This window comes from Chrysoperla carnea, chromosome X (genome assembly GCF_905475395.1).
Source record: "Chrysoperla carnea chromosome X, inChrCarn1.1, whole genome shotgun sequence".
NCBI classification, from domain to species: Eukaryota; Metazoa; Arthropoda; class Insecta; order Neuroptera; family Chrysopidae; genus Chrysoperla; species Chrysoperla carnea.
This window is the reverse complement of record NC_058342.1, coordinates 16027324-16047156: the sequence shown is the minus strand read 5'-3', so window position 1 is coordinate 16047156 and position 19833 is coordinate 16027324. Positions and strand designations below refer to the sequence as shown.

The window sequence follows — 19833 nt, the reverse complement described above, 5'->3', positions numbered from 1 at the left end:
TTGCTCCCACTTGAATTGAAAATGTTTAACACTGAAATTCCAACGGACCCAAAGTGTTGAATATCTGGAAGTAACTGCAAGGCTTTGTAGTGTTTAAACACACGAGTAGAATCATACAAACAGCTTAATGGAAAAATAAAAACACGTTGTCGAAAATTTTTTGTTTTATCTTTTTTATCCTTATTCCATTTTCTTTATTAATATTCTCAATTACTATTATTAACTTTGAAAACTCTTTCAGAAAGTCTGAAATTTCAGAATATATAAGATTTTTTAACACTTTTTCTAACTTTTTAGTGTGATCTGACCTTTAGAATCAAAGAATATGTAGTGTCAAATGGTCCTTAGAAAGTAAACGTTTCAAGTAGATGTAACTAGCTTCTAGCGAAATACTTCGTTTGCAACCAAAGCAGGTGGCTGGTGGCTCAAAAATGAACTATAAATTCTACAAATTTTCAGGGACAGACGCGCTAATGCTTTAGCGCGTAGCGATCGTTCTCCTTCTCTCTAACTTCCATGATATTAATGGATTGGAAATGAGAAACTAGTGTATCTTTTGAGGGTTACACGAACTATTTTTGAGTTAATAAGATCATCTTTTTTGACTGTCCACGTATTTGCACCGTGCGTGAGTTTTATTGGAGGCGTTTCCATGGTAACGATACACTACTTTAATTATAGAATTGTATGGATGCATATATAATTGAACGGATTGCAATTATGACTTACATTGAAAATTTAATATTATTGTCTCACAAATTTAAATAAATAATTATGATAATTTACATTTGAAAAATAATATTTGTGCAATTTGATTTCTTATTTTCACAATTTTTAATGCATTAAGTTTAATTAATTAGTGTTTTTCAATAATTTTAATTTGACATTTTCTATAACATTAACATGTAAAGAATTGCAAATTAGTCATAACAGCGTCCTTTATCGCCAAAATTTTTCACTGGAAGAGCTGGCATCGATTTTATTGTCCCTAACATGAGTACGCACACAACGAATAGCTTACGCCAAGCTGCTATAACATCAACTTCTTATTTTGCAGATAGCTGGTTCAAACCTTAGTTACACCATCAAATTTTTTTGAAATAACATTTTTGAAAAAATTTTGAATTCGTGTAACCTTTAATAGTGTCGCTAGCGTACGGTGATTTCCAATAATTTTATTCATATTGCACTATTTATAAGGGTTTGTCTATGCGAATAACTCTCGGAAAGTACTTATACACACAGAATGACCAACAAAATATTACAACATACTCATCATATGATTAGTAGTGTACGCTCATATTAAACAAAACAGTCAACTTTAATTTTTGTATTTTTATTAAACAATAATAAATATTTTTAAAAGTGATTTCCATTTGTATTTTAATTAATAAAGTAATTACGAACACGTAATAATAATAGTACAAATTGCTGTTACCCTCTACAAGTTTTTCAAAAATAGGACTTTCATGAAGTCTTATTCCGAAGTAAGAAGACTTTCTAAGAGTTTTTAAAAAAAATATTTCCATAGAAGTTCTCTCAATTACATCGTTCCACAGTGTTGTTAGACTTATAGACTACCTAAGGACTGCACACACTTTAATTTTAACTTGTTAAAAATAAGTTCAAATAAGTGAAAAAAACAATTGACTGAGTTAACTGTTGAAATACTATGTATAGACAGTGTAGATTATTCTGTCACATCACACATTCATAAATGTCACACATATATAACTGATATTCCCATATAATACATAGTATACAATTTGCGCTCTCACTGGTAAACAGTGATGTTTACGAAAAAAATGTTTCAAACAAAAGTTGTTTATTTGTTATAAGGAACATTTTTTACATTTAAACTTTTGTTCTATCTCTAACGGTTTACAAGATGGGTCCTACGGATATCTTTCTTTACTTACGTGTCGTCAAAAAACAAACGATTGCGTCATCAACACTGTCTATACATGGTATTTCAAAAATTAACTCAGTCAATTGTTTGTTTTCACTTGTTTTTAATAAATGAGACAGTTTGAAAAACCAACTAGTGAAAGCTACTTACAAATTTTCAACTCCCCATCTTTTATGTTTTTGGAGAAAACAGACATCAAAGTTTTGTCCTAATTTGCACCCCAACAGATAAGCAGTGATGTTTACGAAAAAAATGGTCTCAACCAAAGTTGTATACGTTTTTAAAAGTTGTATACGGAACAATTTTTATATTTAAACTTTTGTTCTATCTCTAACGGTTTACAAGATGGTCCTACGGTCTCAAGACCCAATTGACCTATGTTCCTCATTTACAAACTTGACCTCACTTTATAGGCGCTATAAAAATTTCAGCTTGATATCTCTTTTTGTTTTTGAGTAATCGTGATGACAAACGGACAGACGACGGACAGATAAAAGACAGACAGACAACCGGAAATGGACTAATTAAGTGATTTTATGAACACCTATGCCAAAATTTTGTTCGTAGCATCAATATTTTTAAGCGTTACAAACTTGGGACTAAACTTAATATACTATATATATTTCATATATACATGGTATAAAAATATATGCTAGTCTTGTACCAATGGAGGTTATAAAGAAGGAGAACGATCGCTATAGAAAATATTGTCCCCAAAATAGGGACAAAATAAGTGAGGCGCTGGGATCGCTAAGTTGTCTCATTAAAATGTCATTAAAAGTGGGCTGTTGTGCGCTAATTTCAAATGATCTATCTACGTTTAATATACGTGTATATAATATCATTCAAAGGAAAAAAAACAAATAATGAAATTATTATTATTATTTACTAATGAATAAATTATAAATTATCTATTCTACTATTATAAATTTGAATGGTACTAATTTCATCTACTTGTACTCATAAACAGCTAATTTCGCAGATACTACTTACCGACGACAGCGCGGCTGGTGGCTGAAAAATGAACTATAAATTCTACAAATTTTCAGGGACAGACGCGCTAATGCCTTAGCGCGTTGCGATTGTTCTCCTTTTCTCTAACCTCCATGCTTGTACCTATAAAAAAATATTTCGCCTATTTGATTTTCTGATACCCAAAATAATTTTTTCAGTATAGCATTGCCAGTCTAGTTTATTTATATAAGTCTGTAGTCTCAACGCACATTCTATGTTTTTTGCCGGTACCTTTCATACAAGCATGACGTTATGTTGTTTTTTTTAATAAAAAAATGAATGACAGATAAGTACCAAGCAGTACGTACGTCGGTAGCAACTAGTTGTTATTACCATAACAGACAGAATCGACCTTAGATATTTTGTAATAAATTTAAAACAACAAACATGTGTGATAATTAATAAAATTTTCATGAATTTAATATCAACAAATCTTTAAAAAAATACAAAAATCATTAATTCGAGCATGTAAAATTTTTAGAATTGATATCGTTACCAGTGAAAAATAGTTGTGTGTCACGAAAATTAACGAAAAATTAGCCATAATTTGAATGTCACAGGTAGATAAACAGAAATTTGTACATTATTTATTCTTATTTATGAATTTAATAAATTAATAGATGATTTAAACGTTTTTAGACTCCTCTAACACTGATGCAGTATACAGAGAATTTTGTTTAAAACCGTAAGTTAAATTTTAGTAATCATACATTTACTTTGACTGGAGTTTTGTGTAATTACTTAAAGATTTACAAGAAATCGTTTATATGAAATATATTTAACAAGCTGTCTCTAAAATGTCTTCACAACGCTCTATTAAGCATAGAATTAGCCAATTATACTAATATACAAAGTTTATTATTTTAAGATTTGTTCAGTATTTTATTGTACAGAGCTTTTATTTGTGGAAATATGAAATTATAATTGTCTTATTTTATGGGGGTACTCCGGTCTAGAAGTCTCAATTATAGGCACTTTTAAAAATAAGATTATAAGAAAATGAAAAACTTTTATGTAGCCTAGTGTTTATTGACATTTTGAATGACACGATTCTAGGCCTTGTAGTGGTCTGAATTAAAAAAAAATTTGTTAAATTTCTAATTAGTAAAGATCGCCTGAACATGGATAAAAAAAATAATTCATTTTAACCCCTTTTTTTTATCTTTACGAATTTTTTTAACACTCAAAATTGAAATTTTTTATAAGCCAAGGTTCAAACGATAGAGAGATTTATAAAGAAAATTTGAGAGACTATTCAGGAAGAATAACTTGGATTATAATATTCAGATACATACATTGGACCTTCTTCTACTACGTATGTCTTGCAAAGTTATTTCTGCTAACTGAGCTGTTTTGAGAGAGAAGCTTGCAGTACAGAGTGATCAATTCAAACTTATAATTCGAATTTTGAAAAATTCGTTTAAATACATATTGTTAAGAGTCTAACCTTTTAAAATATGCACACAAAAAATCGATTTCTTCAAATTTCTAGATCAGAATACTGACTTAATTTTAAGAATCCTTTTAATTTTCTTTTTCTACTTGTAACATTTGTAATATCTGACATGGATCAGTCCATGGATCAATGATGTTTCAGTCTATGGATCAATTTTCAAATTGTTCCATTTGGTGTAGATGATTAGCGTGAATAGAATATTATCCAAATTTTTTGAGCTTTCCTCAGATTTTTCCCTCAGGGTTAACCCAAAAACCTGCAACTCGTACTAACTCGATATCATTAAATGCTTGGCCAACTGGTGGATCAGTGAATGAACGCAATCGCGGAGAAAAACTTCTAATTTTTCCTGTAAAAACTTAAACATTTCGTAATTTTTGATATTAGGTGAAATAAAAATGATTTCAAATTTTATAAGAAAAAAAAGTGCTGTCTGGTAAGAGAATCTTGGAGGCAATTCCTCCTTTGCCATCCGATTGAGAGTTGAAAATCGACTTAGGAATGTCAAAAAATTTTAAAAATCTGGAAAAGTTGGGTGATTTTGTTATACGTCAAGGAAAATGATAAATAAACATAAGAGGGGTATCACAGATGGGTCTCTAGCCCCTAGACCCATTCTGTGCCTTATAAAGAAAATGATAAAAAATACTGAGTTAATATAATTGAATTCTGAATACTTGATTTTTCATCGATATCTTGGATTGTAGTATATATTCTGTAACAATTTTAATTAAAAAATCTCCGGTTTTGATCAGGTTTGTGAGATCTGTTCTTTCATAAAGTGGTAGATGCTGTAAAAAAAAACAGTATATTCGCATTTTTACTTAAAAAATTTCTTAACTCGTAAAAATAATTCTTCAAAATTCTTTAATATTGTATTCAAAATATTCGAGGCAGATAAAAAAAGATAGTTTTGTTTTCAAATATTTAATTAAGCTAGTGAGTGTCCAATACAGGAGGCGAAGTCGAAATATCTGGAGGGATCGTTTTGTAAAATGAAATACACGTAGGTTTTCAGGGCCGAAACTAGAACAGGAAAGGACCTGAAGTAAAACCATATTCGGGGGCCCACCCAAAAGTCACTCGTTATAATAATACTAGCAGCAAAACCTGGCGTTGCTCGGGTTAAAATACATCGCATGTATAATGGTATAAATAATATTTAAGGATCAATTTTTTAACGTAAATATTATAGATTTCTTTTTTAGATATTACAATTACGATTTTGGTTTATCATTCTAGAATATTCAATAATTCGTTCTTTTTCACTTGTCAAAATCACTTAAATTTGTTTCATTACTGTTTACTCTTAATTTCAATTAATCTTCTCTCAACTGTAAACACGATCAGACTGACTGAAAGTCACTGGATTTTGGTTTATATATCGTCAAATATCGAAATTTCTAGTACCAGAACACTCTAGAATATTTAGTTTGATACCACTTTCAAAGTTAGAAACATTTTCAAAAATTTCATTTGATTAATATGCTTTTCATTTATTCTCGCTTTGGTTTCTTTTTAGATCCGGTCTCTGTGGTTTCTCAAGAAAGACTGACTCAAGTCGCCGAGACAGCCTCCTTTTATACACCGAGGTTGTTCTAGAGGCTTCTGGTTAAAAGAATGTTCGAGAGAAGGGTTTTATTCTATTCTATTACCTTCTATTGTCCTTTTTCTTGTTAGAAAATCCTTTAATTTAGTAAAATTTATATCCAGACAGAATATTTTAATATAAATAAAAAAAATGTTTATCAAATTTTTATCAATAACTTATTAGAACTAAAACCTTTTTTTTTCTAGGGTTTACGGTAGCAAATTCATTTATTATTTTATTGAAGTTATTCTTGCGCGCTCCTTGATTTTCGATGGATAGTATCGCTAAATTATTAAGTCTATTTTGTCTCATTGAGCTACGCTAAAAGTTTTTGATCAACTTTATAGTAGAGAAAGTCAGCTTTCAAAGTAGTGACAGGGACAGTTAGGAACATCAAAAGTGCTGTCCATATATCCGGATAATTGGACGACAATTCTGAATGATCAAAAAACGGGTTAACTCTGACATCTTTCATTGAACTGATCTCTTTTGAAAATGTCGACCTGACAGAAAGCGACTGAGAAGAAAAAGAAGATGATAAGTCATTTGAGAAAGTTTGGAAATCAGTTCAGCTTCTTGCTCCAACTCACTCTTTGATGAATTTGTGAGATATTGAGGTTGTAGGATTTTTATAAGTATCCAAAACATTCTTCATTCCAACAAACCTACTTTAAAGTTGCGATGACATTGTAGGCTTTTGTATTAGGTAAAAAGTATTAACTCTAAAGCGTTGTTTATCAGTAATAAATTTTGATTTTTTCCCCAATTTCCTAGATCAATTTTTTGTATTAAATAAATACGAATTTCGATTACCAAGTAGTCATCATCAGTATGAATTAGCTAATCGTAATTGCAGACTGCTGCACGTGCAGTCCGCCAACAACGACGATTAGCTAATTCATACTGATTATGACTACTTGGTATTCGAAATACGTAACTATATAATTCGAAAAAATTGATCTAGGAAATTGGGGCAAAAAACGAAATTTATTTCGAAATATCTGAGATTTCTCATTTATTATCTTTGATACTATTTATACATTTTCCCGAGTTTTTTGCATTTTTTTTGTAATGGCTCATAATCAGGTTTTGAAAAAAAATCGGTATCACGATTCGAAAGTCCGATGATTTGCCTGGGCTGCACGAGCTGTTGAAATTTTGAGGTTATGTATCGGGCTAAAATTTACCACCCTTTTTTTATGATCATAAGTTCTTTTTCCAGAATTTCAACTAAATTCCTTCATTTTTCGAAAAGTTATCAGAGATAGTTGAAAATATGAGGTTACATAGGTTTTCTTGCTGTTTTGAGGTTATTTTACTATGTTCAGGGTTCGATAGCACGCAAAGTCGATGCAGAAATTCTTAACAAAAAATTCTTTTTTTATTCGTCTCAATCCGATCAATAGAGATATTTAAGAAAACATCACCAAACAAAACAATGTTGAGAAAAAACCGGAACCGGAAAACTACTTCTCTGTATTCTATCCAACAAAAGAAACCTATTTTTAAAAAAATGGCCATTTTCAAAAATTTATCGAATTCTTTAAATTAAGTATCAAATTTGCTTCGACAGTGCGTAAATTAGTTTAAAAAATCTCTGACTAGAATTTTGAAGAGTTTATTCTAAACAATAGTTGAATAAATCTAGCGGATTTAGATAATGAATTCGATAAATTTTTGCAAATGGCCAATTTTTTTTAAGAGGATACTTCTACACTGTTTTCTTTGGTGACGCTTTCTTAAATCTCTGTTTTTCTTGATCGGATTCAGACGAATAAAATAAAAGAATTGTTTGTTAAGAATTTCTGCATCGACCTTGTGTGCTATTGAACAATGAACATAGCAAAATAATCTTAAAATCTCAAGAAAACCGCAGTAACCTCACATTTTCAACTTTCTCTAATAACTTTCCGAAAAATGAAGGAATTGAGTTGAAATTCTGGAAAAATATGTAACTTATTATAATAAAAAAAAGTAGGTAGTTTTAGTCCGATACCTAACCTCAATTTTGAGAAACTCAAATTTTTCTTGAAATTCTCAAATCTCAAATCGTTCGACTTTAATTTTTTTTTTAAATTGCAAGTTTTTATATGTACTTTTGAGTTGTGCGAACGATTTTTTTCGAAACCTGATTATGAGCCGAAAAATTGCAAAACAAAAATGGAAATAACTCGAAAATATTCAGATTTGCATTACAAATGAAAATTTTCAATTGTTTTACCTTTTAATGATAAAAATCTAGAATTTCCGGGTTTTTTTGCATTTTCGGATAGAAAATTTTTGCAAGATCCCGTTAGCATACTCCTGCACGTAAAAGTGCAGGTTTCCAGTGGATAACCCGATAGGATATTGTTTAAACCATTTTCTTTTTAATCAAATAAATAAAGTGTATATACAAGTACACATAAAAATATTATGTTAATTAAAGCCAGATATTAATTTTTGTAAATAGGTGATTTTCACGCCAGATTTATTCATTTAACTCCAAGATAGATAAAAAAGACGCATAAATTGAGTATAAAAAGACAACACAAGCTTGTACAAAATAGAATTAAAAACGATAAATATTATTTTTTTTTTAACATTATAGCATACAACTAAATTTTTTGCCTTTGCGTTCGCCCTGTGATCTACGGGTTTGGGCATGCCTATAATGGGGTAGAGTTATTATGAATCTGCGGGTTTTTGGCCTTTGTGTTCACCCTGTGATTGAATTCACTCTGTGATCAATAGGTTGGACATGCATTTAATGGGGTCGAGTCAGGACGGGTCTGAAGGGTTTTTTGGCCTTGAGTTCACTTTATGATTTGATGTTAATCATAATTTTAACGGTATCGAGCTAGCATGAGTATCGTAGATAAATAGTTTTTTTAGGGTTTTTTTAAATTATCCATAATTGCCATTATTTAATATATACACTTATTTAATAAAATATATGAATATCAATTTTAATTTATAACCAAAAAAACTTGTTAACTTGACATTTAATTTGGCGGGTAAACTACAAATCTAAACAATTTTACCAACTTATTATAATATTAAAATGATGTTCAAAATTTTAATGCTGTTAAATAACCATTATTGCAGTTTTTTTCATAAATAGATGTTCAATATAATATTTTTCTGTGTATATTATATAAGAACTGTTCCCTCTTTTTATCTGGCGTTAAAACACACTTTTTTGACGTGAGATCTTCACCTTTTTCGACGTACATTTAAATCGCAATCAATGAATAATATTCACCGAATTGCTTCGGAAAAAATTTTATCATACAATTGGTGTCAAAATTTAAAAAAAATAATTCTTCAAAAACTCTTAAGAAAAAATCAAATTTTTAATATGTATAAAATTTTCATTTTTAGTGTAAAGCTTACTCAACAACATCCCGAAAAATTTTTTTGGCCTATTTGCATTTTAAGTGCTTCATTGTTAATTGTTAAGAGAGCGTGCGAAAAATTACGGAAAAATAAAGAATTTCTGACTGTGTATTGAGTTTGTTGTTAAATTATTTAATTTGCGTCATTTAACTCTAACGTATATGATGTTTAATAGCAGCTAAATATTTATTCAAAAGATTGCGTAGATTTAATTATCAATTTTACAATATTCGATGATTACTTTTTCCAGCCAACGAATGAATTTTAAATAAAACAAGTGAAAATAAACAATTGACTGAGTTAATTGTTGAAATACCATGTATAGGCAGTTTTGATGACGCAATCGTTTGTTTTTTAACCTCACGAGAATAAAAAAAGATATCCACTTTTCAATAGCCACACACACATAACTGATATTCCCATATAATACATACTATAAAATTTGCACCTAATTAGCGCCGTCGTGGATAAACAGTGATGTTTAAAAAAAAATGTTTTAAACAATTTGTTGTATATTTCTTTACAACTTTAAGGAACATTTTTTACATTTAAACATTTGTTCTATCTCTAACGGTTTACAAGATGGGTCCTACAAACCTAAGAACCAATTGACCTATATTGCTCATTTACGAACTCGACCTCACTTTTTACGTCCTGAGTAAGCTATAAAAATTTCAGCTTGTTATCTCTTTTCGTTTTTGAGTTATCGAGTTGACAGACAGACGGACAGGCAACCGGAAATGTACTAATCAGGTGATTCTATGAATATACCATAATTTTGTTCATAGCATCAATATTTTTAAGCGTTACAAATTTGAGACTAAACTTAGTATACCTTGATATATTTCATATACATGTTATAAAAATTCTAGAAATTTAAATGGCGTGGTAACTAAACAATTTTTCTTTTTTCTTCAGGCAAATGAATCTAAATGTCGAAATCATTCTCGTAAATTTTATTTTAATTCTTAAGTAAAAATTATTTGTAATGTGTTAATCAAATAGTGTAATGTTTCTGAAATATTCAGAACTAGAGTGATACCCACCCGCTTCGCTGGGTTTAAGTGTAAAGATTGATAAAGATTGATCTCGCTTATCTCCTTTCTATAACACTCGAAATAATGGTAAGGATTGTTTTACACAGGTAAAATATATGTATGCTTTTCTATTTTTTTAAATGTATAATAGTAATTATTTATTGAGTATATCAGAGAAGATGGCCGTGAAACATTTTATATTGATTATTTTTAAAGAAATTTGTAATTTATGATAATGTCAAATGACTACTTTTACAGAAATCTGTAATTAATGGTAATATCAAATTAAATTAATTTTTAAATTTTTTTTATTTTTTTATTAATATATCTTTATAAATTATAGTTCATGTGTTACTCTGATATATCTGCTATATTGCTGTACAGTTTCATTAAAAACCATTCGCTAGTCTTAGCGTGAAAGCGTAACAAACAAACAAACAAACATCCTTACTTTGTCATTTATAATATATAGAGATGTTTAATTTTTTCAATCCTTTTTCAACGTAAGTTTTTTTTTTTTTTATGGACCACTGTTTTAAAAGTTATTTGACTAAATATTGAAATCTCATTTGTATTTTTTTTCTTATAAATTTTTATGTTGAACTAGCAGCCAAACCCGACGTTGCTCGGGTTAAAATACACCGCATGTTTAATGGTACAAATAATATTTAAGGATCGATTTTTTAACGTAAATATTATCGATTTCTATTTTAGATATTGAGAGACTTATTGGATCATTAAACATACGGTGTATTTAGAGTATATAAAATTAATTAACTAATTAAAGAATTAAAATAATAGGTTAAAATAGAAAACCTCTTTCTAGTACCAGAACACTTTAGAATATTCAAATAGTTCGTTCTTTTTCACTTGTCAAAATTACTTGAATTTGTTTCATTACTGTTTACTCTTAATTTCAATTAATCTTCTCTCGGCTGTAAACACGATCAAACTGACTGAAAGTCACTGGATTTTGGTTTATATATCGTCAAATATCGAAATTTCTAGTACCAGAACACTCTAGAATATTTAGTTGTATACCACTTTCAAAGTTAGAAACATTTTCAAAAATCTCATTTGATTAATATGCTGTGGTTTACCAAGAAAGACTGACTCAAGTCGACGAGAGAGCCTTCTTTTATACCCCGAGGTTTTTCTAGATGCTTCTGGTTAAAAGAAAGTTCGAGAGAAGAGCTTCATTCTATTCTATTACCTTCTATTGTTCTTTTTCTTGTTAGAAAATAGTTTATTTAATAAAATTTATATCCAGACAGAATATTTTAAAATAAATAACTTAATTTTAACAATAAAACCGTTGAAAAAACACTAAACTTGGTTGAAATTAAAAGATTTAAATTTCGGAAGAAGGTCCTGAGAGTTCGTGTCCGATTCTGGCTTGATAGTTCTACTGGTCGTCGAGAGATGGCACTTGCAGCTCTCGGCGTTCAGTTTAAAGTTGATCATGATTATAGTTGTCGGTTTAAAAAAACTTTCTAGATAATTTCTATAATTTTCTAGAAAATTTCGTTTCGAATCGATTTTTGTTTCGACCGTTACATACATTTTGTAACTTTCTAGATCATTCCAGTAATTTGTTCTGAAAATTTCCGAAAGTTCACATGAGTAAGAAAAGGACAGATATAAATTTTTCACATTTTTGCCACCCACAACCACCCATCGCAACCAAACTTCGTTACTTTCACCAGGAGACGAAGGGGTATTTACCGCTCAAACAAGAAGTTGATTGGATAGATTAAATTATGTAAATTTTGAATTTTGTAAAAATTAATTTAGTGTGAAGTTTATATAAATTATGATAAAAGTTTTCGTTTATCTTAGCACGATACGGTTTGACGATTTATTTTAGTAGGCTCGGGGTTGATATTTTTTTTACAAAATATTACTACATAGTTCCAAACAGCCGGAAAATACTGTAAAATATACGGAGCATAGCGTTCGTTGAAAACCTGGAAATGTCCGTTTTTTTTTAAATTTTATTTTGGAAAATGTCCTTGATTTTTGTTCGCATCAGAGTAGTTAGTAACAGAGTAGACACCAGGGTAACCTGGTTTCAGAGCTGACTTCTAGGATTTTTCTTAAGATTTGTCACGGTATTCGGGAGTTTTCGAAGATAGCTGCAACCCAAGTACCCTGATCCTCGCAGGCACACTGAAGAGTATTTTAGATATCATATTCAAGATCAATGACCTCGAAAATTCTCCGAGTATTGATTTTGAATGCATTTCGTGAGGAATTTTGTGAAAAATCCTGGAGATGAGCTCCGCAACCAAGGTGCCCTTTACTCCAGATACACCCATGAGTATTTTAGTTATCAGATTCGTGATCAGTCACCTCGAAAATCCTCCTAGTACTGATTTTGAATGCATTTCATGAGCAGTTTTGTGAAAAATTCTGAAGATGAGCTCCTCAACCAAGGTACCCTGGACTCCAAATACATCCATGAGTATTTTATATATCAGATTCGTGATCAGTGACCTTGAAAATCCTCCTAGTACCGATTTTGAATGCATTTCATGGGCAATTTTGTGAAAAATCCTGGAGATGAGCTCTGCAACCAAGGTATCCTGATTTCCAAACACACCGTTGAGTATTTTAGATATTAGATTCGTGATCAATGACGTCGAAATACCTCGAATAATTATTTTGGATGCATTTTATAATAATTTAGAATTATCATGGGGTGTACAACCAGACGGTCCTGGTCACCTGGAGTTAATTATTTACTAAATAATTAAACACAAAACGTAAATTTGAAAAAAAATTTATTTAATATATTTAAAAAAATTTTCAAAACCCTTTTAAAGCATTTCAATAAAAAAAAAAAAAAGTAGACGAATCAAAAATTATTTGAAAATTTTAAATTATGATATCCTCAAATGTAATTTTTGATTTCATGATGCAAAAGTTACGGAATTTTAAATGACCAATACGAATATACGATCGAACCCTGTCTTAGTTTGGAGATTGCGTATTGTGTTAGTGTTTAAATTTTACTCCGTGAGACTGCGCAGTAGGTTTGTGTCCATGATTTAACGTTAACGTATGGTAATTAATTAAAATTTTAATCACAAGATTGCGTAACGATCATCCTTTTTACATTAATCGATGATTTTTTACAAAGGTTTTGAAAACAAAATAATCATTCTCAGTTTTGTTCTCTAACATACCTGAAGCAATTATTATTCAGCAAATATTTATTTGTTTTAATTTGGAAATAAGAGGTATGCAAGTTGATTTAAAAATTATTTCACTGATTATTGAAATTATGTAACCTTTAAATTATGTTAAAATTAATTAAATGTAGAGGTTATATAATTTATGATAAAAATTTTAATTTTTCGTTTATGTACGCCATAGACGCTTTGTACGCCATGTTGAAAAATTGAAATTATTCTCGTAAGAAAATTATTATTATAATTATAAATAGTAAAATTTTAAATACATTAAAAATATTTAAACCAGAAAGGATAAAAAAAACATTTAGGTAATCCGTTGTTTTTTTGTAATAAAAATTTTAATGAAAATAGTTAGTTTCTTCAAATATGGTAGAAAATTAATTTCAAAAACTTAATCATTTATGAAATTTTATGTACTGTAAAATTGAATCGAAAACGATTTTTATTTCATTCAATTTAGTATTTCATGATGAAAATTCATTGGAATTAAAAGTTAGTTGAAATTATTTTCCACAATAATAAAAACACAACATTTTTTGTTTTGTTAAAAGTATAATTGCAGCCATTTAAAACTTTGTTGGCCTTGATTCTTTTGAAATAACAGAGTTCATTTTAATAGTAAAGAAGTGAATTTGAAGATGCTTTAATCCAATATATTCTAAAAATTGGGAATTTTTTGTCATTTCAATTCGAAAGGAGGGGTATTGGTAAGACCTTAATTTCGCTTCACCTTTTTTGGTGAATTCTTTTATGTTTATTTGAAAGTAAATAGTGAGATGAAATAAATATTCAATACGCTTTCAAAATGGCTAGCTGACATGTTTATACATGTTTGTGCCGTGTTTTATAAAAGACGCATTATAAAAGGTGTCTTTTTTTAAGTTGACATGTACTTGAAATTCGAAAAATAAATTTTTTCGATAAAAATGCTTCAAGCAAAAAATGTTTGAAACGTTTAGGCGCACATCTTATGCAGACATTAAACTTGATCTCAATGAAAAGCTCACTCTACTCTACAACTTTTAATCGATAGATTAACACTTTAAATTAGAAAGTTGTTATTTATTGAAAAAGTAACATTTTTTGATCGAAACATTTTTCTGCAAACCGTACAGCTCCAAGTGTCCAACCGAACCTTCTGCTTCGGCCACCTTCCATCAAAAAATCACCTTCGGCTTCGGCCTGAATTTCGGCTGAAGTCGAAGGTTCCTTGTTATTATAAATGTTATTATTTTGAAATAAATTTCAAGGTAATTTTTTTAATCATTTTAAGATTGACTTCTAGATCAATTTCTAGAGATCAATTTTAATACTTTAAGGTTTTAAAATCATGTTTTTAAACCTTCGACTTCAGTTCGGTTTCGGCTTCGAAGGTTGTGGCGATAGTCGATTAATCGGATTCGACCAAAAATCGACCTTCGGTCGGACAATAGTTAAAACGGACTGAACAGTTTTACCTAAAATTCTGTTTTTTTGTATCAAAATTCTTATTTTGTATAATTGTTTCTGGGAAATCTAGGCACTCTCCAAAAAAAATTTTCCAATAAAAGTGGTTTGTTTTTCTATAAGGACGATGTTTGTTCAAATTAAATGAACAAACGCACAAAAGCTAAATTGTTGCTATCAATTACTGTCTAAACTATTCGGTTTACAAAAAAATGTTTCAAAAAAAAAATATTTGCATTTTTTTAAGGAATAACTTTCTTATTTAAAACGTTCATCTAATGTTTGTCAGTTACGAATCAGAGGGAGTTTTTAATTGAATCTGAAAACTTAGATCGAATTTGATGTCGGCATAAAATGCGTGTCTTAGAAACTGACATTTTTTGTTTGAAAGATTTTCGTCGATTAAATTTATTTCTCGAATTTCAAGCATATGTCAATTTGAAAAAAGATACCTTATTTAATTATCAATTTTTTTATCGTAATCATTAACCAACGAAAAAGCAGAACGGGGGAGATTTTCAAATCGACGCGTGTATATTTTTAAAAAAATTTATGTATGATCACGGATAAGTTTTTACAGAGTAGTCCGATTTTGATAATTATTTTTTATACCTCGAAGTTGGTTCCATATAAATTTTAAAAAAAATTCCTAGCCTAAGGGTGGGAAAATTGGGATAATTTATTGTTCACTCACAGATTTTAATGTTGAGCTGTGTATTACAAAAACTCACTAAAAAGTATAAAATAAAACTTTTTTTGAAAAAAGTAGAACAGCCGAAAAATGTACAAAAAAGTCAAAAATAATTTTAGTAGCGACTCCAATCAAAAATATCTTTGTGAGCAATTACGTTGTGAATATGGAGGGTAGAGATAAGGAGAACTATCTTAAATAGGAGTTAAAGTACAAAAGTGTCCATCTAAAAACAACAAGCAAATAACAGTTACAAAATTGACCAGAATGGCGCTCTATCCTTCTCGAACAACTTGTTTAGATCTTTATCTTACGCTTATTGCTTTGAGCACTTCCTTTAAAACTTACACTTTTGCTACAGCAGCGCCACCCTTATTTGCTGCTTTTCGATGGACACTTTTTATATACAGAGATCTTTCTCTTTATATCTACCCTCCATAGTTGTGAAGTTGGCGGGAATGAATCAATTTCTAGCTAAAAATATGGTTAGCGTCGATTTCAAAACGTTATTGCTGACATATACATTATTGATTAAAATTATTTTTTACTTTTTTGTACATTTCTCGTCGGTTGCATAAAATTTGTATACCATGTCTATATTAAATATATCTAGGTATACTATGTTTAGTCCCAAGTTTGTAACGCTTAAAAATATTGATGTTACGAACAAAATTTGGGATAGGTGTTCATTAAATCACCTAATTAATCTATTTTTGGCTGTCCGCGAGTCTGTCCGTCTCCCATCACGTTAACTCAAAAAATTAAAGAGATATCAAGCTCAAATTTTTATAGCGTGCTCAGGGCGTAAAAAATTAAGTCGAGTTCGTAAATGAGCAACATTGGATCTTGAGTCCGTAGGACCCATCTTGTAAACAGTTAGAGTAAATATAAAAAAATGTTCCTTAAAAAAAAAATAAGGAACATTTTTTGCTCTTTTAATCAAATGAAAAAGTGTCGATTTTGTATACCGAATTTGAACAATAGTTTATATCTAAAAGTTATTCCTTATAAAAAAATTAACAATTTGTTTTTTTCAAATTTTTTCGTTAACATCACTATTTACCCGTGAGGGCGCAATTTAGGACAAAATTTGGGTGTCTAAAATTTATTTTTCCACTATTCCTGCCCCTCTTTCATCGTATGGGCGCCCTTTTATTCAAAACTTTTGGTCAAAAATGATTTTATTTAGTTTTTGTACCCTATATATGAAATATATCAGAGTAATTAAGTTTAATTCCAAGTTTGTAACGCTAAGAAATATTGATGCTACAAACAAAATTTTGATATAGGTATTTATAAAATTAACCTAATTAGTCCATTTCCGTTTGTCTGTTAACACGATAACTCAAAAACGAAAAGAGATATCGAGTTGTATTCTTTTTATATCGTGCTCCGGACCTAAAAAGTGAGTTTGAGCTCGAAAATTGGCAACATCATATTAAACTCACCCAAAACTGAAACTTTGAATTCAGTAGACTTTTACTTTTTGAAAGTAAGTGGGTGCTTTGAACCATTTTTGTAAATCTCTAGAGAAGGGCAGCTGCCCAAATCTGCCCACTTTGGCGACGCCCATTTCTGCATTCAGTAAAAGGAATTGTTAATTTCCTTCACTTAAACTGTGTAGACTTTATTGGAACTATTTTTTTACTGAATGGAAATAAAATTCAACTCTAGATTTAGCAAGGAAAAAGTTTCTAAAAAAGGGCTTAATTGGGTTTATTTATTGTGTCTTTAGAATTGTTTTTCCGTTAAGCTTAGAATTGTAGATCTTTTGCATTCAGTAGACAAAATCATTCTAAACAAATGAAAATAAAGAATTGACTGAGTTAATTGTTGAAATACCATGTATAGATAGTGTTGATGACTCTATCATATTACTCATACATACATGTCACACACATATAACTGATATTCCCATATAGTACATACCACACAATTTTCGCCTAATTTCCATCCTCACGGGTAAATAGTGATGTTTACTAAAAAATGTTTCAAACAAAAGTTATTAATTTTTTTATATGGAACATTTTTTACATTTTAACTTTTGTTTTATCTCTAACGGTTTACAAGATCAAGACCCAATTGGCCTATGTTGCTCATTTACGAACTCGACCTCACTTTTTACGCCCTAAGTACGCTGTAAAAATATCAGCTTGATATATTTTTTCGTTTTTGAGTTATCGTGTTCACAGACGGACGGACGGACAACCGAAAATGGACTAATTAGATGATTTTATGCTCACCCATACCTTAAGTTTGTTGGTAGCATCAATATTTTTAGCGTTACAAACTTGGGACTAAACTTAATATACTATGTGTATTTCATATATACATGGTATAAAAAGTCGATACAAAGAAAATTAAAAAAACAAATAGAAAAATTATGTCCATCGTTTCAACCCTCGGCGCAAAAGGGTAGGAGATTTATGATAATTTGAGACCTAAAATTTCACATTTTCGAATTAGTTGTATACGGTTAATATCAGATCATTTCTGCCGAAGATGCAGGTATCTGAAATTTCGAAAATTTTTTAGAAAATTTCTTTGAGAAATTTTTTTAAATGTTATTAAGACGAAATTCGTTTAGCTTACGCAATTCTTGCGGTACTGTTTTTTATTGTTATTGAAAATAGATTTACAACTCTAAATTACGTAATTATTTATTTATTTTGTTAACAACTAGATAAAAATTATCTGTAAAATGTACACAAAAATAATTTGTTGAAATATTTAATTTAAGATAATGGATTCCAATTCAAGTAGTGGCAAACCAAGAAATAACAAATCTCCAGTTATTAAGGAAAATTTTGTAAGTGAATTCATTTTTATTTTCCATTTATTATATCCGTTATTAAAAAAAAAAAAAGTCATATTTCTTCACAAAATTTCTAACTTCAAAGTGTTCTAAAATATCGAAATAATTTTCAGAAATCTTATTCCTTCGATTAATACCTGGGAAAAATATCTAAAAAGATTGTGTAAACATTCGAAACCGATCGATCGAGCCGTTTCGGAGAAATCTTGCTCACCGACTTTGAAAACGAAATTTCGACAAAACCGCGTTTAATAATTCAAAAGACGTTTACACTCAGTTAAAATTTTTTTTATGCGTTTATTTTCGTGAATATTTCTCGGATCAATTTGAAATTTTCAGCGAATATACTCGTACATTCTGGAAATGCAGGAATGAAAAATCGATTCTTTGAAAATTCTAACTGGGTTACAATCCTGTTTTTTCTTTTCTTTATTTTTTTGCAAAAAACCGTTTTTTTCCCTATGTTTCCGATTTTTTAAACAACTACCTACACTTCGATTTTTCCCAAAGTATTTTTTTCTTAAAAACTACTATTTTTCTCCTAAATATCCCGTTGAAAAACCGGAAAAATTAAAAAAATGTTTAATATGAAAATCCTGATCCTGTACTAAAAATTTTAGATTTTACAGAATTTAAAGAAAAAATTTTAGCGCTTAATTTAATATGCCCAAGTACAACTTTGTGTCACAAAAATTCACGTGTTGCAGTCAAAATTCGATTTGAAAACATAATTATTTCGATCACGAAATATTGGTTATCCACTCCTTTTCATAATACAGTTTAAGAGTGCAAAAGTCGAAAAGCAAGCGAAAAGTTAGTCTCTTCGAAAATTGAAGTGTGTGGTAATACTTTATGTTACTATCTTGATACCCGCCCGCTTCACCGGTCTTAAAAGTAACAACCACCGCTTTATAGCCTCCAGCTCTCTTGATCTCACTTATCCCTCTTCCATAACACGCGAAGGGATTGTTTTCAACAGCTAAATAAACGCACAATTTTGAATTTTTTTATGTATAAAATAGTCATAATTCGTTGAGTTTATCAGAAAAGATGGCCATGAATTTCTTTAAATTCATTTGTTATTTAAAATTTTTACAGAAATCTTTAATTTATGGTTCAAAATGATGATCATAGATAGAGCAGTAAAGTGCCAGATTCAATTTAAATTTTTTTAATACATTTTTATGAATTATAGCTTATGTGTTAGTCTGATGTATGAGCTATATTGTTCTATAGTTTCATTCAAATCCATCCGATAGTTTTTGTGTGAAAGTGTAACAAACAAAAAAAATATTTATA

At 29.6% G+C, this 19833-nt stretch overlaps 1 protein-coding gene across 4 annotated transcripts in view; it reads left to right on the top strand.

Annotated features, from left to right (window-relative positions):
• Nucleotides 1-3357: 3357 nt before the first annotated feature.
• The window catches only part of LOC123302324 (histone deacetylase 6), a 53552-nt gene continuing 37076 nt past the window's right edge, over nt 3358-19833 (top strand). For 2 of the 4 annotated variants that reach the window (XM_044885206.1, XM_044885205.1), the window contains exons 1-3: nt 3358-3483; nt 3563-3608; nt 18460-18528. The gene's annotated coding sequence lies outside the window, so the exon portion shown is untranslated. Of the gene's footprint in view, nt 3484-3562; nt 3609-13592; nt 13628-18459; nt 18529-19833 lie in introns of those variants that run through there. The other 2 variants (XM_044885208.1, XM_044885207.1) reach the window with 2 other exon arrangements.